This window comes from Magnolia sinica, chromosome 4 (assembly GCF_029962835.1).
Source record: "Magnolia sinica isolate HGM2019 chromosome 4, MsV1, whole genome shotgun sequence".
In the NCBI taxonomy this organism is placed as follows: domain Eukaryota; kingdom Viridiplantae; phylum Streptophyta; class Magnoliopsida; order Magnoliales; family Magnoliaceae; genus Magnolia; species Magnolia sinica.
In genome coordinates this window covers 84522435-84541913 of record NC_080576.1, presented here as the reverse complement: position 1 = coordinate 84541913, position 19479 = coordinate 84522435, and positions in this window count along the sequence as shown.

Genomic DNA, 19479 nt, shown 5'->3' with positions numbered 1-19479 from the left:
CAACATTTTTCACATTTCGATGTTGTGAAAGTGTGGGTCATATGCATTTCCGTGATTGATTGGCAGCCTCTTGAGGTCTGTGAGGATGCTGCCTATATTGAGTAGCTGATTTGCATCCTTGATTAGAAGGAGCAGGTCCTCCGGACCAAGGTCATTCCTTTGGTGAAGGTTCAGTGGGGTCATCATTCTATTAAGGAGGTGTCTTAGGAGTGTGAAGCTGGGATTAGAGAGTGTTATCCCCATTTGTTTGTAGATTGATTGTGCTTGTTTTATGCCTTGCATTGCATTGATTGTTATATATATGTATGCGATGATAATTTCTCTTCTTCCCCTTGCTTTGTCCTGCATGATAGTAAATTTCAAGGAGAAAATTTTTATTAGGAGGGGAGAGCTGTCAAGCCCATGTTCTAGTGACCGTTCCGTTCCATAGGATCTCACGGTCCTCCTAGTTGAATTCCGGGGACTTACGACCCATTGATTGCATTTGCACGTGGCCCTAAGTCATATTCTGTAAACCTGAGTCGACTTAGCCGGAGACCCATGCCATTGCGACCGCGCCGACAACGCGGTTCTGACGCCACATCTCGTGCGCCGATCCGACGCTTAGATCATAAGATGTGCACCGCGCATGATCATGGTCGTCAACCGCATGCTGTAGGACCCACCTATCCTTTATGGCACACTTCCCTAGGCCATTATGAGGGTGACATCACCCGAGCTATAGCCCTAGCCCATAGCCCTGGGCATGCTCTTACAACTCATGATTTCTAGCCACTCATGCCTCTTACACAAGTCAAAATGACCCTAGCCTCACCTTTTCCCCAAACCACTCATTGCTTACCTAAGTTACTCTCTCTCTCTCTCTCTTATCTCTCTCCCTCTCTTTCATTTTCCATTTCCTCCATTGCTAACAAGAGAGAGAGCTCCCAAAAATCCAGCAACTTGTTCCCCCTAATCTTCTCAATCCAACCATCTAGAGCCCATCTCAACCATTGAATTTTATTCCCTTGGAGCATTGAAAGCCATTGGTGGAAGAATAAGTCTTAGATTTGAAGGTGGGTGCTTCTTAGTATTTTATTCTTTGCATGGATCTTCCTCCTTTTAGTATAGGGCAAGTGGGACCCACCAATCAATGGTGGAGATCCCATCTTGGTCCTTAGATGTGGCCAAAGGCCCATCACACCTTGCATGTATGTATCCATGGTGGGAGCATTCTCCATGGATCCCACCATGATGTCTCTATGTTATGTACTTGGTGTGGCCACTTAGGCCCTAATTTGTGGTGGAAATTGGATTTTCACCCTTGATATTTTTGTGATTGTGGGCCCACACAAGGATGGGACCCATGTTGATGTATGCATATATATGGAGGAGCACAGAGTGGCGGAGCTCCTCCCATCTCCACCACTTCTCTCTCTCTCTCTCAATCTCTTTTTAATGGTGTTGATGATATGTATGGCCCACCTGATGATGCATGCATGGGAAGTCCATTGTCCAGAAATTTCTAGACAATCCAAATGGGCTAGATGTCCAGCTGGTGGAGTCCACCTTACTGTCCATTCCGGGTTAGCCATGGATGGGGGAAAGCATAAAGATTGGCCTGATCCCTGGCCATGTGGCCCACTCAGATGGACCTCATAGTGATGTATGTATCATGTCCATGTCGTCCACGTGATGGGCCCACCTTGCTGGATTGTCCAGCAGACTGGCTTGTTGCCTGTCCATCTGGACAGGCCTGTATGAAGGAAAACACGGATAGGCCTGTATGAAGGAAAACCCCAATATCAGTTTGATCCAATCAGGTGGGCCATGTGTGCGTGGGACGCACATGTGATGCATGTGCCTTATATCAACACCGTCCGCCCAGGGTAGTGGCCCGCCGTGATGTATGCATTTTATACCCACGCTGCCCATTGTAGGGTCCACCTTGCAGACGTATAGCAGCAATGCTGCCTGAAGCGACTGGGGCAAGCCACCTACATGAAGAGAAAACACATATATCAACCTAATGTTATAAGCTGGTGGGTCCCACATGTGTGGACCCACCTTATATCCACACCATCCATTGGAAGGGACGGTGGGTCCCAACAGCTATGCTGATGTGTTGGTGTCAGCAAGTTCTAGTTTGATCATGAGGTATGTGTTATATCCCAACCGTCCGTCCAGCTAGGATGTGGATCCCACCTGTAATGTATGTGTTTTATCCCTGCTGAGTGGGCTGACTGTGATGTATGGGTCTGATTCACACTGTCCGGTACTCTGGACGGTGAGACCCACCTTATGTATGTGTTGTATATCCAATCCATCCAGCTGGCTGGACGGTGGGACCCACCTTATGTATGTGTTGTATATCCAATCCGTCCATTCCAACTGGACATGGGACCCCCTATAATGTATGTGTTATCCAATCGTCCATCTGTTTGTTGCATGGGGCGCACCATGATGTACGTGCTCTATAGCCACGTTGTCGATCTGCTAGGGACGATGGGCCCCTTTGATGCATGTATTCTATATCCAGTCGTCCATCTATTTGCTGGATGGGACACACCGCTTTACAGCCACGCTATCCCTCCATGGGACCCCCTTGATGTATGTGTTTTATCCATCCCATCCGTCCAGATGGGCTGGATGTGGGCCTATCATGATGTAAGTGTTTTATCAGCGCCGTCCAGCCCATGGACCCTACATGTGATGTTTTTATGACCTAATTGGTGAGGCCTATGTGATCTATGTGATGTTTTTATGACCCAATTGGTGAGGCCCATGTGATGTTTTTTGTGGCCCAATTGGTAAGGCCCATTGGTATGTATTGTGGCCCATTTAGTAAGGCCATTGTGATGAATTTGTGGCCCATTTCGTGAGGCCTATTGTAATGTATATGTGGCCCAGGAGTGAGACCCGATATGATGAATATGAGGCCCATATGATGAGGCCTGATGTGATGTATATGAGGCCCATTGTGATGTATGATGGGCCCTTGTGTGAGGCCCATTATGTTGTATGTGAGGCCATGGGCTCACTGTAAGTTTGGCTCTATGTGGGCAACTCCTTGGGAGCAGTGTTGGTTAAATGTCCACATTGGTGGGTAATGATGGTTAAATGTCTACATCATGACCTTACCTTAAGCCTTGATAGGCCCATTCTCATCATTCTCTAAGTGGGTTAACCCAAATCATTGCGCCCCATTGATGTTTGCATGATCTATATATCGTATTGGGCTAACTCAAAATGTTGGGCCCCATTGGTTGATTATAAGGTTATTTTCTTTTATCTTGGAGTCCATCTAGGACTTATCTGTGCCTCCTAAGGCATCTAACGGGTCATATGGTAGTATAGTGAAGGAAGCCCGTTCTGGATCCTTAGGATTATAGGTAAGCCACGTAGGCCCAACCTTGATATGAGGAGAGTTCATCATCACTGTAGATGGATGGATCCGTACTATCGGAGTTAGTATATCCATAGTTGAGGGGCTAATCCTTATGTTATGGTTTAGATCGGTTGTCCATCTATGGACCCCGCCTTGTATATAGGTCGGTTATCGATACCGATTATGAGTATGTGATAGCATAGCATCATAATACATGACCATACGCATCATCTGTATGTTTGTTATGAGATATGGTTGACCATTACATGTGCCATTGGGCAGGTTGTTTATGGGACTTCTTGATAGGCGGAGTTGTCCCGCATGAGTGCACTGTATGCGGAGGATTGATGCGTGATTAGATTGTATGACTCATGCATCTTACATTGTGCGATTCTAATTACTATATGCCCTAGTGACATTAGGGTCATAGCCTCCCCAGGCATATCGTGGATGGTAGGATTGGACACCGAAAATCTTCTCTTTACATGGGGCACCAAGGATGTCCCTAGGTGAAAGTCCTTAAACCTGACAGTACCGAAAGACGCTCCAACGTCGAGACCAAGTTGATATACGAGGGCATGAGGGCCGAATACCAGGAGGCCGCGTCTCCTACTGTGTCGTGGTCTGTTGGAATGGGGTGTGGCCTTACTCGCTGGAGGGTAAGGGTAATTGCTAGGCTGAGTATGAACAGCTTGTAAATGGGTCCGCTATCGACGTGTCAGATAAATATTGGCTGACTATTGGCCAGCAGATAGTGTGGTCTCTTTCGCTTGCACAGTTCTGCTTTCAGTGTAGGGTGGCAATGTGGTGTATAGTATATTAGACCCCTGTGATTATCCAAAGAGAACTGTATTGATATATAATACTTCAGAGATGAGTTAGATTGATATGTGGATTGGTATGCTTGAGCTGCATCTTACACATGACATTGGATATATAGGCCTTGCATCGTATGGCCTTGGTGCAGCTAATAGCATTCATGCCTTGCATCTCATGGCCTTTGTGTGGCCAATACCATTCATACCTTGCATCGCATAGCCTTGGTACAGCTGATTGCATTCATGGACTTATCAGTATATTTCACATTACTCTGATATTGCATTCTGAGCACGCTTATATTTTGCACACACTTTCACCACCCTCTAAGCTTTTTATAAGCTTATGCACAATTGATTCATGCAGCTGACGTCAGGACGCAGCCGTAGCTTAGCAGGAGCAGGAGTGTGCAGTCAAGCTTCTGGAGATTTATTATTATCATCATTGGACTTCCTTTATGCACATTATAACTTAAAGTTTTTTATCATGGTGGATTTTGTGATGGAGTTCTGGTTATTATTTATGGGTTATGCTTTCGGTTATGCTTGTTACGGAATCCTCCTTGTAGGATCCCAAGATCAGAACCTAGTATATGGGTGCCGGGAGCCGAGAATGGGGTACTATGGAGGCTGTCGGCGTTGGATTCGGTGATTAGAAATCTTGTAAGCCAGGTTTCCGAGGTTGGGGCATGACAGCATGTATGCATCCATATATGATTTTTCACTTCAGAATCTGACATTCTCAGTTAAATTTGTGAAAAAAACATTCACAATAATGCCACATGTTATTTCTACATTGATGGATATAGTTTGTGCAGATGATGGAATACCAATCGCCACATTATTAAAGAAGATATAAAACTCTGAAAAACAAGCCATCATTCGTAAATTATGACACTTTAATACTAAACGGCGATCAGGTAATGCCATAACTTTCAAAATTGATATATCTCATGTGGCATAAGACCCTAGAAAGACTTTAGGACTAGATACTTTCAAAATTGTTTTATCATGGGGTTTTCACTTATTTTTGCATGGAATTAAGGTCATTCAATGAAAGCAGGAATAACCAAGGACAGTCTAAGGAGGATGCAAATTAAGGTCATTCAATGAAATATCAATGAAAGTAGGAATAACCAAGGACAATCTAAGCTAAAAACATGTGATATTTTGTTTAGCAAAATTGAATGTTAAATTACCCTAATGCAAATAAGGCTTAATCCTCAGATTTTTAGATGTTTTAGTGGATTTTCCTTTATGTATGTCCACCTTCTTGTCCTTCTTATCACAACTCTTGCCTCAAGTAAATTTGGAGAATTTCTTAAGTTTTTTTAGCTAATTCCTCTTCATCCACATCGTCACTATCACTTTCTGATTTAATTTCTTTATGTTTATATGAATGCATATATGATGTTTTGAGAAATGCTAGTTTCTTACCTTCAGAGGGGGTCTTAAAGTGTAGTTAAAATGTTTGTAGGGAACTTATTAGTTTTTTACTTTCATCTCATCTATATTCCTACACTCTTCTATTGCGGTTATCTTAGGAGTAAACCTATCTGATAAGGATTTAAGAATTTTTCTACATATACCCCCTACCAGAATCCTCTTTCCTAAACCCCACATGGAATTGCAAATGTCATTCAGTTTGGAGTAGAATTCCACGAAAGTTTCAGGATTTTCCATCCTAATATTTTTAAATTTTGTGGTTAAGAGCTGAAGCTTAAATCTTTTTACTATGCTAGTTCCTTCATATGTGATTTCCAAGATGTCCCACACTTCCTTTCACATTGTGCATGTACATATGCTTCTAAATTCATCAGGAAAAACTGCATAGTAAATAACATTGAGAGCTTTGACATTATAGGAATACCCAACTCTCTCAAAAGCACTCCATTTGGATTTTTCTTTAAGAGTGCTAACGGTGCTACCATCAATCATCGTCTGTTCCATGGGAATTATCCAACCTTCTTTTATAATATCCCAAACTAAATGGTATAAGGACGTTAGAAATATCCTCATCCTAGCCTTCCGATAGGCATAGTTAGACCCGTTGCTCACAACCCTAAGCGTAAGGTCGCGATGTAGTAATAACTAGGTGAGACCGAGGTCGAATCCACAGGGAATGGGGAATATGTTTAAGAACTAATCTAAGTCTAACTTGGTTGGTCTGGGTTTTTAATCCAGTGAATTAGAAAAAGGTTTTGAAAATAAGAAAGATAAAAGACTAAGGATCCAGGAATCCACCTATAGCAATCTCAATATTCAATCTACTTGATTTAATAATAACTCAATTGGAATCAAAGTCCTAACCTATCCAATCGGTTGATAAAGTAATTAAAACATAATCTAAACTTCCCATTAATTTGGTTCCTAAATATCCAATGCGTAGTGGTAGGGGAATTCAATCATCCTACCATGCCTAGGAGACAATGGCGAACAACGACTTCTACACATAACACATGAAGAAGTATTGTGATGATTGGAAGGGATTCCATCATCCTACCATGCCTAGGAGACAATGGTGAACAACAGGATTTAGCAAACCCATAAACTCAAAAGTCTATAAGATCATATCAAAAGCCTTCACAGCATCTAGTGTAATTTCAGTCACAATAAATCATAGAAAACTGGAAATATATCTTAATTAAAACCAAAACTCCTTGGAAGTTCAACATAAACTTGAATAAAAGTAAACTAAACGTCAAAAAAACTATAGGTTTCATCTCTTGGCCTTAGCTAAGAGATTAGTCTAATAAGACTAACATCATAGAAGAAAATTAAAAATATCTACTAGAACCCATGAAGAAATCGAATAGGAAGAATGTTGTCGGCGCTCCACGTAGGCCTTCTCACCCTTTCCAAATCCTAGAAGATGCTTTGGAGCATCATAGGAACTCCTATTTATAGTTAGGGAACTCAAACTTTCGCATTGAGTTGAAAGAATCTAGAAACCGCCTCAAATTTACATAGTCCGCGTAGAATTTGCGTAACCTTGGGCTAGCCGAAGCAGAGCTTCGCCTACTTGACCGACATGCAGGCTAGCCGAACCAACACTCGGGCTAGCCAAACTCCCGTGAATTTCAAAAGAACATGTTGCTAGATTTTCAGCGAAACTTTCTCGGGCCGGCCGAATTCTTGGGCTATCTGAATCAAAACTCGGGTTAGCCGACTAACACTTCAAATCTTGGATTCTCTTCATTCCTCACTTGGTTTCCTTGGATCTTTGACATATGACTTTGTTCACAACCCCAAGTGTAGGGTCACGATGTAGTAATAATCTCGGTGAGAATAAGGTCGAATCCTGAGGGACTAAACTTGGGCGTATTCTGAAAGTAACTAGAACTATAACTAGAACTAGAAGAAGATGTAAACCTAAATATGAAATATTTAAGAGATTGATTTTAAATAAGGTAATTAAAACTTATAAATTTAAAGGTGGTAACTAGCGTGCCAAGGATCCACTTGTATGCTACCTTGTATGATTCAACGACACAACTAGAAGCAGAGTCCAATCCTATCCAATTGGTAAGAAGAGATTTGTCAGATATCTGAACTTCTCATGGATATAATCATCAATGGATGAGAGTTGTGAGGATTTGGAAGTGATTCCATCACCTAACCATGCCCAAGAGACGAGGCAAACACCAAGATTTACCAATCCCACAACCAATCATAAGAGAATTATGAAGGTTAGGAAGGATTCCATCATCCTACCATGCCCAAGGGACGATGGTGAGCAACAGGATTTCTTAATTTCACAATCTCTATTCAGGAAAAGAAAATGTTTCAAGCTATCACAGATCCATTGTAATCAGTCACAACAAACCATTAAAAACTAAAAATATTCCTTATAATCAAATTAGAATCCAAGACAGTTCAGTAAAATATGAATCAAAACAAAGCAAACATCCTAATCACGCTACAAGCTTCACCTCTTAGCCCTAGCTAAGAGGTTTAGCCAACCATAGACATGATTAAACTAAAGATTCTTAAACAAAACATCAACTAAGGAAGAAGAAGAAAAACTCCCGGATGGCGGATCCACCCTTTTGCTCCACCCCTCAAACCCTCGAAGATGCCTAGGAACATCCTAGGGACCCCTATTTATAGTTTTGTAACTCCAACTTTCGCACCGGGTTGGTAAAATTCAGAAACCGTATCAAATTTACGCAGTCCGTGTACTGTCTGCATAACCTTAGACTGGTCGAGGAAATCCTTCAACTAGTCGAGGACACCTTCGGCTGGTCGAGGACACCTTCGACTGGTTGTGGGTTTCCTTCGACTGGTTGAGGATGACTGGATTTTAGAGGATTTTGTCGTTGGAGTTCGAGTCGAGGAATCTTCAACTAGTTGAGGGACTAGTCGAAGGAGACAGATTTTTAGGGTTCCTTTTCTTCACTTCAAGTCTTCAATGCTCTTCATTCCTCACTTAGTATTCTTGGATATTTGGCATGTGAATTCTTCATTCTTGGTCTCATAAGATCTATCCTTGGCTTTGGTGATTCGTGAGCGTTAAATCCATGCTTTTAGCATCCTTTTCAATGCCAACTCTTAAATTCACCTTGCAACACAAAATGATTAAAATAGAACATTAAGCATTATTATGTTCATAAAACCAAGTAATAAATGGGGGATAATATGCAATATTTGACCCTCAACGCACTTCCCAACTAGCATTTTGCTAGTCCTGAGCAAAGTATGTGAAAAATATTTTGAGAACCACAGGACAATTTCTATAGCTCAAGTGGTTTTAAAAACGATCCAGATAATTGAGTTTCAAAATACATCAATGTTGAACATTATTTTGTCCTAAACTCTAGCATTCGGTAAATTTCATAATCAAGTTTAAAGCATTAATCCTCCAATTAGAACCATTTTAAACATTGAGTTCCATGGGTGCATAATGAAGTCTGGACTTATCACAATCAAAGGTTCAATTCTTAATTTTCACGATAACATTGATAATTAAAAGAGCATTCAAGACAACTAAAACCTAAACAAAAACTTCCCTTACAGTTCATCTTTTCATTCTTCCAGCTTTTGACTTTTTCATCGATGGCTTCACACTATGTCAACCTTTTTAAAGATCTTTAAGAGGTAACCGTTTTCGATGACAACTTTTTTTTTAGTTGGGTATATATATATATATATATATATATATATATATATATATATATATATATATATATATGTCAATTCTTCTCCTTGAACATGATGGACGAATTCCCCAGGTTGGTTCCTTCCATGCTTAATAATCACTAAGTTAACAATTCAATATCGAACTGACACCTTAATATGTAAGCTAGATGTGACATGTGAAATCATGACTCAATTAATGTTTAAAACTTCTAATCATGATTAATAATTCGAACTTAATAGTGAAGTCTAACAAGTAACTGAACCCAAGAGTCATAAATCACCAACATGAAGTATCTTATACTTCTAAATCATAGATGAACTTCAAAATCACTCGAATTTATAAAATGTTCAGAAGAATTTTCACATTTTTTGCTCAAAGAATAAGAAAATATTGATTAGCTTGCCTAATCCACACCCCCCAACCTAAAATCTATATTATCCTCAATGTAAAAGATATAAGCATGTAATGCACATGAGACCACGAAAGTAAAGGAGAAGTGATGGAAATGTAATACCTGAAGAAGGAATTTAGAGGCTTTTCCAAGGGTCTCAAAGTGAAGATGGGTTAGTAGGAGGACTTAATAGACGATAAACAAACTATCCTAAAATAGCAGAAGGAAACTATCCTATTCTATGAAAGCAATAAACTAATCTTAAACTAGGAAAGCAAGGAAAAAGCTACTCAGTCATGCCACAAAGTTCCTCCTCTGACCAATATCTTGATAAATTTCTCAGTAGATTTCTTAACAAGATCATCCAAAAGCCCTTTTTGTAATAGGCTTGGATGCCCTGAAGCATGAATTTCCAGAGAAATTTATGGACCTCATCATAAGGTTTTCGTTTAATCTCCTGAGGTATCTAAAGTATATACGATTCACATATGACAGAGAAAGTTTCAAAGTTAGTACCCCATGTTGAATCAGTGACTACACGTAGATAAAATTCAAAACATTTCTCAGCAAATGATGTAGTCTCAACACATTCCAAAGTTTCAAACTTTGGTTCAATTGTCACCTCTCCCTCCTTTAATAGTAAACATTTAAGATCTAGGGAAAGAGGGGCTTCAGAATAAGGGTTCTCTCAGTCAATGACAACTACCAAGGTATTGTCTTGCGAGGCATCCACTATTTCTTTTATCATAGGATCATTTGAATCTGCAAAGTGTCTCAAGCAATTATCCAAAGAGTTAGGAAATTCAGCTGAGAGTGACTCATTTTTCACATTGAAGTTTGTGATGATCTGCCCAAGGATTCCATCATCTCTGGAAGTGGACGGAAGCATGATCTCTTGCTCTTCATCAGGGTGAGAATAAATCATCACCAAATATATCTTGTCTTGCCTTACATAGGTAGATTGAAAATCAACATGTAGAGAATTGATGTAAAGACTCTGTTCATCAGTACTACTCAGTAAAGGCATTGTATTGTCAAGGGTTGACAACTTAGATGGTGGTCTCAACAGGATGGTTTCAACTTCTAGAGTCATATCGAGCAACTCATCCATCTCCCAAATCATATCATTATTCAATTTAGAGGAGTGATCTAAACATATCTCACAAAAGTTGGAAGAGTTAGTTGAAAGTGGTTCATCCTCTACATTTAAATTGGCCATGTCAGATGGATGGAGTAGATCACTATGGTTAACAACTTTCTAAACCTCTTGATCATTGATATGGGTCAAACTTGGGATTGAATCCAAGGAGATTTGAGCTATACATTCATGATTGTCATCCCAATACTCATCATCTTCCAATTCAGTATAGTACACAAGTGGAATGAGATCGCTTTACTCACATTTTGTTCCTAGATTGGGTTAAGATTTGAATAAACTAACCTCTTCCTCATCATTAAAACCAAGTGTGTTATGTGAGTGAAGTGTGTCAGTATCACTACATTTGAAAGACACTCACGTCTCTTGATCATTCCTTTGGACCATCATCGAGATCGACTCGTTGGGAAATTGAACCATATGCTCATTAACACAATCCAACTCTTCATTCCAAATTCCAGAGTTCTCCAAAAGTGTGTTAGGATCACTTTCCTCACATTGTATTTCTAAACTGGGTTGAGGTTGTGATAACGTAGCCTCTTCCACCTTATCGAGGTGCGATTCAATTGCTTCTAATGATTTCATCATGCCCATGACAAGTTGGTTTAGTTGTTCTCGATAGTCCGTGAAATTCAAACGTGAATTCTCTTGGATCATTTCTGGTTGGATCTCAAAGGTAGGGGATCGAAGAGAATAATCACTATAACATGTTGTTCGTTCATCTTTCCAATTTTGATGTTTCCACTGATCATAGTCATACAGGTCATAAGTGGGAGAGTTTGAGAGTTGTTGGTTGTACACATTATCACCCATAATAGAATCACGCATTGTTTTCTTCTTGTCTGATGGGTGATAATAGTTCTCACTCCCATAGTTATGATAACCCCAACACTCACGTACTATTTTCTTAATTTGTGGGGTGTAATTAGTCTCCCACATATGATCACGTAAGGACTTCTTAACCAGTGGAGCATTGTATTCCGTTTGGTTCTCGATAATATTTTCAGAAAATTTTGAGACACAGGTTGTTTCCTATCATAATCATCATGCATCCCTTCTCAATGTCTCTTATCTATCTCAGCATATTGACGTTCCCACTCTTGCATGGTGAAACCCTAACTCTGAATCTAATCCTAAAAATAAAAATAAAAAATCCTACAACAATATGGAAAGTAAGTAGAGGAGAAGTTAGAAAGAAGTTACCAGATTGGAGAAGATCTATGTTAGGATCCTGCAAAAGAAAAAGGAAAGTGAATTAGTTTTTAAAAAAGAAATAAGAAAGCAACCTAGTTTCTAAAAAACGACAAATGAAATTTTCTAAAAACAGAAAATAGAAAGTTTCTATAAAAAAATTAGTTTCTAAACCTAGAATTAGAAGTAGTTTTTAAAAACAAAACAGGAAAGTTTCTAAACCCAGAAATAGGAAGCAAGGTTAGTTTCTAAAATAATTCAGAAAACCCTATTCCTAAAATAGAAAAGAGAGAAACTCTAATCGTAAACTAATTCTAAAACTAACTAATCTCAGAAAAATGCAACCATTAGCCCCTGGCAACGGCGCCAAAAACTTGTTCACAACCCCAAGTGTAGGGTCGTGATGCAATAATAATCTCAGTGAGACCGAGGTCGAATCCACAGGGACTAAACTCGTACTTATTCTGAAAGTAACTAGGACTAGAACTAAAAGAAGATGTAAACCTAAATTTGAAATATTTGAGAGTGTGATTTTCAATAAGGTAATTAAAACTTATAAATTTAAAGGTGGTAACTAGTGTGCGAAGGATCCACTTGTAGGTTCTCAGGATGCTACCTTGTATGATTCAAGGACACAACTGGAAACAGAGTCCTATCCTATGCAATTGGCAAGAAGAGATTTCTCAGATCTTTGAACTTCTCATGGATATAATCATCAATGGATGAGTGCGAAGGATCCACTTGTAGGTTCTCAGGATGCTACCTTGTATGATTCAAGGACACAACTAGAAATAGAGTCCTATCTTATGCAATTGGCAAGAAGAGATTTCTCAGATCTCTGAACTACTCATGGATATAATCGTCAATGGATGAGAGTTGTGAGGATTTGGAAGTGATTCCATCACCTAACCATGCCCAGGAAATAAGGTAAACAATAAGATTTACTAATCCCATAACCAATCATAAGAGAATTGAGAAGGTTAGGAAGGATTCCATCATCCTACCATGCCCAAGGGATGATGGTGAACAACGAGATTTCCTAATTTCACAATCTCAATTCAGGAAAAGAAAATATTTCAACCTATCATAGATCCATTGTAATTTGTCACAACAAACCATTAAAAACTAAAAATATTCCTTATAATCAAATTAGAATCCAAGAGAGTTAAATAAAACATGAATCAAAACAAAGCAAACATCCTAATCACACTACAAGCTTCATCTCTTAGCCCTAGCTAAGAGGTTTAGCCAACCATAGACATGATTGAACTAAAGACTCTTAAACAAAATATCAACTAAGGAAGAAGAAGAAAAACTCCCGGACAGCGGCTCCACCCTTTTGCTCCACCCCTCAAACCCTCGAAGATGCCTAAGAACATCCCAGGGACCCCTATTTATAGTTTTGCAACTCCAACTTTCGCACCGAGTTGGAAAAATTTGGAAACTACCTTAAATTTACGCAGTTTGTGTGCTGTCTGCGTAACCTTAGACTAGTCGAGGAATTCCTTCAACTGGTCAAGGACACCTTCGACTAGTCGAGGATGATTGGATTTTAAAAGATTTTATCACTGGAGTTTGAGTCGAGAAATCTTTGACTAGTTGAGGGACTAGTCGAAGGAGGCAGATTTTTAGGGTTCCTTTTTTTCACTTCAAGTCTTCAACGCTCTTCATTCCTCACTTGGTTTTCTTGGATCTTCGGCATATAGATTCTTTATTCTTGGTCTCATAAGATCTATCCTTTGGGTTTGGTGATTCGTGAGCATTAAATCCATGATTTTAGCATCCTTTTCAATTCAAGCTTTTAAATTAACCTTGTAACACAAATATGATTAAAATAGAACATTAAGCATTATCATGTTCAAAAAATCAAGTAATAAATGGGGGATAATATACAATATTTGACCCTTAACAGACTTCTTCAATCTTGGTTTCCTATGATCCATTCCTTGCCTAAATGATTCTTGAGCATCAAATCCATGCTTTTAGAATTCTTTTCAATCCAAACTCTGAGATTCACCTTTGCCTTGGTGATTCTTGAGCGTTAAATCCATGCTTTTAATACACTTTTCAATCCAAGCTAATAAATTCACTTTGCAACACAAACACGTATAAAATATACCTTTAAGCACTATCATGTTCATAAAACCAAGATATAAATGGGGGAAAATATGCAATATTTGAGTCTCAACACAATCCCCAACCAGCATTTTGCTAGTCCCGAGCAAAGTATGCGAAAAAATATTTCAAGAACACTGGATAATTTCTATAAGTCCAAGTGATTTTAAAAACAACCCAGATAATATAATTCTAAAATACATTAATGTTGAGCATTACTTTCTCCTAAACCCTAGCACTCGATAAATTTCATAATCAAGTTCAAAGTATTAATCCACAAATTAGAACAATTCTAAACTTGACTTTCATGGGTACATAGTGAAATCTGGACTTATTACAATCAAAGGTTCAATTCTCAATTTTCATGATAACATTGATAATCAAAAGAGCATTTAGGATGACTGAAGCCTAAACCAAAACTTGCCTTACAGTTCAGTCTTTTTATTCTTCTGGCTTTTGATTTTTCCATCGATGGCTTTCACGCTATATTCAATCTTTTCAATGATCTTCCATAGGTAGCCCTTTTCAACGACAACTGTTTTTTTAGTTGGGTATTCTTTTTCTCTTTTTATTTATTTATTATTTATTATTATTCTTTAAGAAAAAAATGTGAACATGATGGACAAATTCCACAGGTTGGTTCATTCTATGCTTAATAATCATCAAGTTATCAATCCAATATCAAACTAGAACCGTAATGTGTAAGCTAGATATGATATGTGAAATCATGACTCAATTAATATTTAAAACTTCTAACTAGGAGTCAATAAATCAAGCTTAATTTTGAAGTCCATCAAGTGACTAAAATCCAAGAGGCATAAATCATCAACATTAGGTATCTTATAATTCTAATACACAAATTAACTTCAAAATTTACTTCAATTTTCAGAAATTTCTTAAAAATTTTCAAAAATTTTGTGGCAAAACACTGATTAGTTTACCTAATCTCCCATCCCCAACCTAAAATTGAGCAAAACATGCGAAAGGTATTTCAAAAACCACTGTATAATTTCCATAAGCTCAAGCAGTTCTAAAATAATCTAGATTATAGAAATCTAAAATATATTAATGTTGAGCATTACTTTCTCCTAAACTCTATCACTTAGTAAATTTCATAATCAAGTTCAAAGTATTAAACCTCTAATTAGAGAAATTCTAAACATCGAGTTCCATGAGTGCATAGTGAAACCTAAAGTTATCACAATCAAAGGTTCAATTCTCTATTTTCATGATAATATCGATAATCAAAAGAGTATTCAGGATAACCAAAACCAAAACCAAAACTTTTCTTACAGTTTTAGCATTTTTATTCTTCCAGCTTTTGATTTTTTCATCGATGGCTTTTACAATATGTTCAATCTTTTCAATGATCTTCAATAGGTAGCCCTTTTTGACAACAATTGTTTTTTTAGCTAGGTATTTTCTTTTTCTTTCTTTTCAAATTTTCTCATTGAACATGATGGACAAATTCCCCGGTTTGGTTCCTTCCATGCTTAATAATCATCAAGTTATCAATTCAATATCAAATCAAAACTTTAACGTGTAAGCTAGATGTGACATGTGAAATCATGACTCAATCAATATTTAAAACTTCTAATCATGGATTAATAATTTGAACCTAACTTTAAAATCTAGCAAGTAACTAAATCTAATAGTCATAAATCATCAACATTAAGTATTTTATAAATCTAATTCATGGATTAATTTCAAAATCACTTAAATTTACAGAAAATTCCACGAAAAATTTCCACAAATTTTTTTTTTTTTTTGCTCAAAGATGAAGAAAACACTGATTAGCTTGCCTAATCCACACCCCCAACCAAAAATCTACATTGTCCTCAATGTAAAAGATATAAACAAGCAATGCACATGAGACAATGAAAGTAAAGGAGAAGTAATGGAAAGGTAGTACTTAAAGAAGGAATTTAGAGGCTTTTCTAAGGGTCTCAAAGTGAAGATGGGTTAATAGGAGGACTCAACAAACTTAAAGTAAACTATCCTAATCATAAATCCTATGAAAGCAATAAATTCTAATACTAAACTAAGAAAGCAAAGAAAATCTACTCAGTCATGGATCCAGGTTCTTCCTCCGGCCAGTGTCTTGATAAATTTCTTAGTAGGTTTCTCAACAAGATCATCCAAAAGCCCTTTTTACAATAGGCTTGGATGTCCTGGAGCATGAATGTCTAGAGAAATTTATGGACCTCAACATAAAGTTTCTTTTTGATCTTCTGAGGTGTCTAAAGTATATGCAATTCACCTATGACATAAAAAGTGTCAATATTAGTACACAATGGTGAATCAGAGACTACAAGTAGATGAAATTCAAAAAAATTCTCAGTAAGGTGTGTAGTGTCACGCCCCAAACTCGAAAATTGGGCTCACAAAATTTTCGATCACCGAATCTGGTGCCAGCAGCCTCCGTAGTACCCCATTCTCAGCTGCTAGCGTCCATATGCCAGATTCCGATCCTGGGATCCTAAAAGGAGGATTTTCCAATGTACATTTAACTCATAATAAGCATAACCACAAGTTTACCCAAATCACAAAGGCAACATCATCATCACATATCCACTAATATAAATAGTTGAATACAGTGCTGAAAGAAAAATATATACATTAAAAATCAAAGCTCCAGAAGACAACTACACGCTCCAAGCTCAATGATGTTGCAACCTAACACCACCTACACACATCTATCGTGCATAAGCTTATAGAAAGCTTAGAGGGTGGTGAAAGTGTGTGTACAAGATGTCACGCCCCAAACTCGGAAACCGGGCTCACAAAATTCCCGATCGCCGAATCCGGCGCCGACAGCCTCCGTAGAACCCCATTCTCGGCTCCCAACGCCCATTCGCCAAGTTCCGATCCTGGGATGCTACAAGGAGGATTTTTAACATCAGTTAAATTCGTAATCAGCATAACCAAAGGCATAACCCACAAACAACAACCAAAAACTCCATCACATTTCCACTATAATCAAAAACTTTACAAGTACAATGAGTGTAAGGGAAATACAATGATGATAGACCAAAAGCTCCAAAAAGATCAGCTACGCGCCCAAGCCTCAGCGCTGCTGCGATCCAACGTCACCTGCACGCAACGGTCGTGCATAAGCTTATAGAAAGCTTAGAGGGTGGTGAAAGTGTATGCTCAATGTGATAATGTAGTTATGCAGTATCAGAGTAATGCGGAACATGCTGATGAATGCCAAGAATCCCATTAGCCGTACCAAGGCCATGCGGTGAAAAGAATGATGTCGGCCATACCAAGGTCATGCAATGCGAAATGCAACTCAAGCATACAAATCCTCATCTAAGTCCACATGTCAATACGGCTCAAATCTGGAATATCACCGGGGTCTAGTACACTCCAAGCCAGATTGCCGCCCCATCGCGCGCAATAAGGTGAGCGGAAAAGACCTCACTATCCGCCTGCCAATATCGGGCTCGGCTTGTCAATAGCGGACCCATTCCTCGAGCTGGTCAGACTCAGCCTAGCATTGCCCCCTACTCTCGGGCGGGTAAGGCCGCACCCCCTTCCAACCGACCACGACACAGTGGAAAACGCGGTCTGGTAATCGGCACTCAGCGCTCATGCATCCACTCGGTCTAGACGTTGGAGCAACCTCCTGGTACCATAAGGGTTTAGGGACTTTCACCCAGGGATATCTATCGCACCCCATGTAGAACAGTATTTTCGGTATCCAATCCTGCCAACCACGATACGTCTGTGGAGGCTACGGCCCTGATGTCGCTAGGGCGTACAGTAACCATATCACACAATGCGAATGCATGAATCACACTATCCAGTCATGCAGCAATCCTGCGCGTATCGTGCGCTCATGTAGGGCAACACCCCCTGTACGGGAGCCCCTAAACCATCTGCCCGAAGGCCTATGCTATGATCAGTCATTTCTCATATCAAGCATACGTATGATGCATATGATTATGAATCATGGAATTAAACATGTTATATGGGATGGATGATAATCATAACAAAGATGGGCCTAGACGGCCTACACATCAAACGTACGAGCCTAACAATAGGCCCTAGGGAAAGTCATAATGCGGACATTTAACCACACTATACTTGCAATGTGGACGTCAAACCAACATTGCTCCCAAGGCACGACTGATACAAATATCATTACATAAATTATGTTGGGATCACACATTGCAATGGACCTTAGGTACATCCCATTGGGCTTTAAATACATCAAATGGGCCAAATCACATGGGCCTTATATTCATTAAGTGGGCCACATCAATGGGCCGCACCAATGGGCCTTATGTTCATTGCAATGGGCTATAACCCGTGGGCCTTAGAATGCATTAAATGGGCCTAATTTTATGGGTCGTTTGTGTATCAAAATGGGCCTCGCCAATTGGGCCCCATATGTACATCAAATGGGCCTAAACCCATTGGCCCCAAAACACTTTTAATGGGCCATAACCCATGGGCCCCTAATACATCTATGGGCCTCGACCCATGGGCCTTACATCTATATCAAGGTGGCCTTAATCACAGGACACAAGCAACTGAGGTGGGCCTCCCACCAATATTATATTAAATATGAGATAATATAATATATATACATATGATATTATATCTAATATAATATAATATATATACATATATATATATATAAATATATAAATATACATACACACCACACACGCACGCACGCACACACACACGCATGCACACACATCACAGTGGGCACCACGTATCACAGTGGGCTCCATGTCCACCGTCCAGGCGGACGGTGAAACGCATACATCACTGTGGGCTCCATGTGGGGCCCACCATAATGTTTACATTCCATCCAGACCGTTGATAAGGTCGTGTGGGCCCGAATGAATAAGGAGAACAAATTTCGGCTGGATCCAACACTTCTGTGGCCCAAACCAGGGATTTCAATGGCAGACTCTCAACCTCACTGTTTTCTTTCGTGTGGGCCACCTGAGTTTCGGATTAAGTTGATATTTTGAGTGGGCCCTCTTCAGGGAGGGGCCCACCTCATGAACGGGTTGGATGACAAGGAAACACCAAGGTGGGGCCCACGGCTAGGGCCGTGCTTGGCTGCACGTCCGCCGTCCGCCCGCTGGGCGCTGGCGCGCAGGCAGCGCCTGCTGCCCTCTCTGACACAGCAGCAACGCTGCTGTGTTACGATTTTTTTATTTTTTTTAATTTCTGTTTTTCTTAGGATTTTGCAGGTGGGGTCCGCATCTTGCAAATCTACTCCGTCCAATGGCTCTCCATGCCTCACGACAGTCAAAACAAGCCCAATATTGGGCCTGT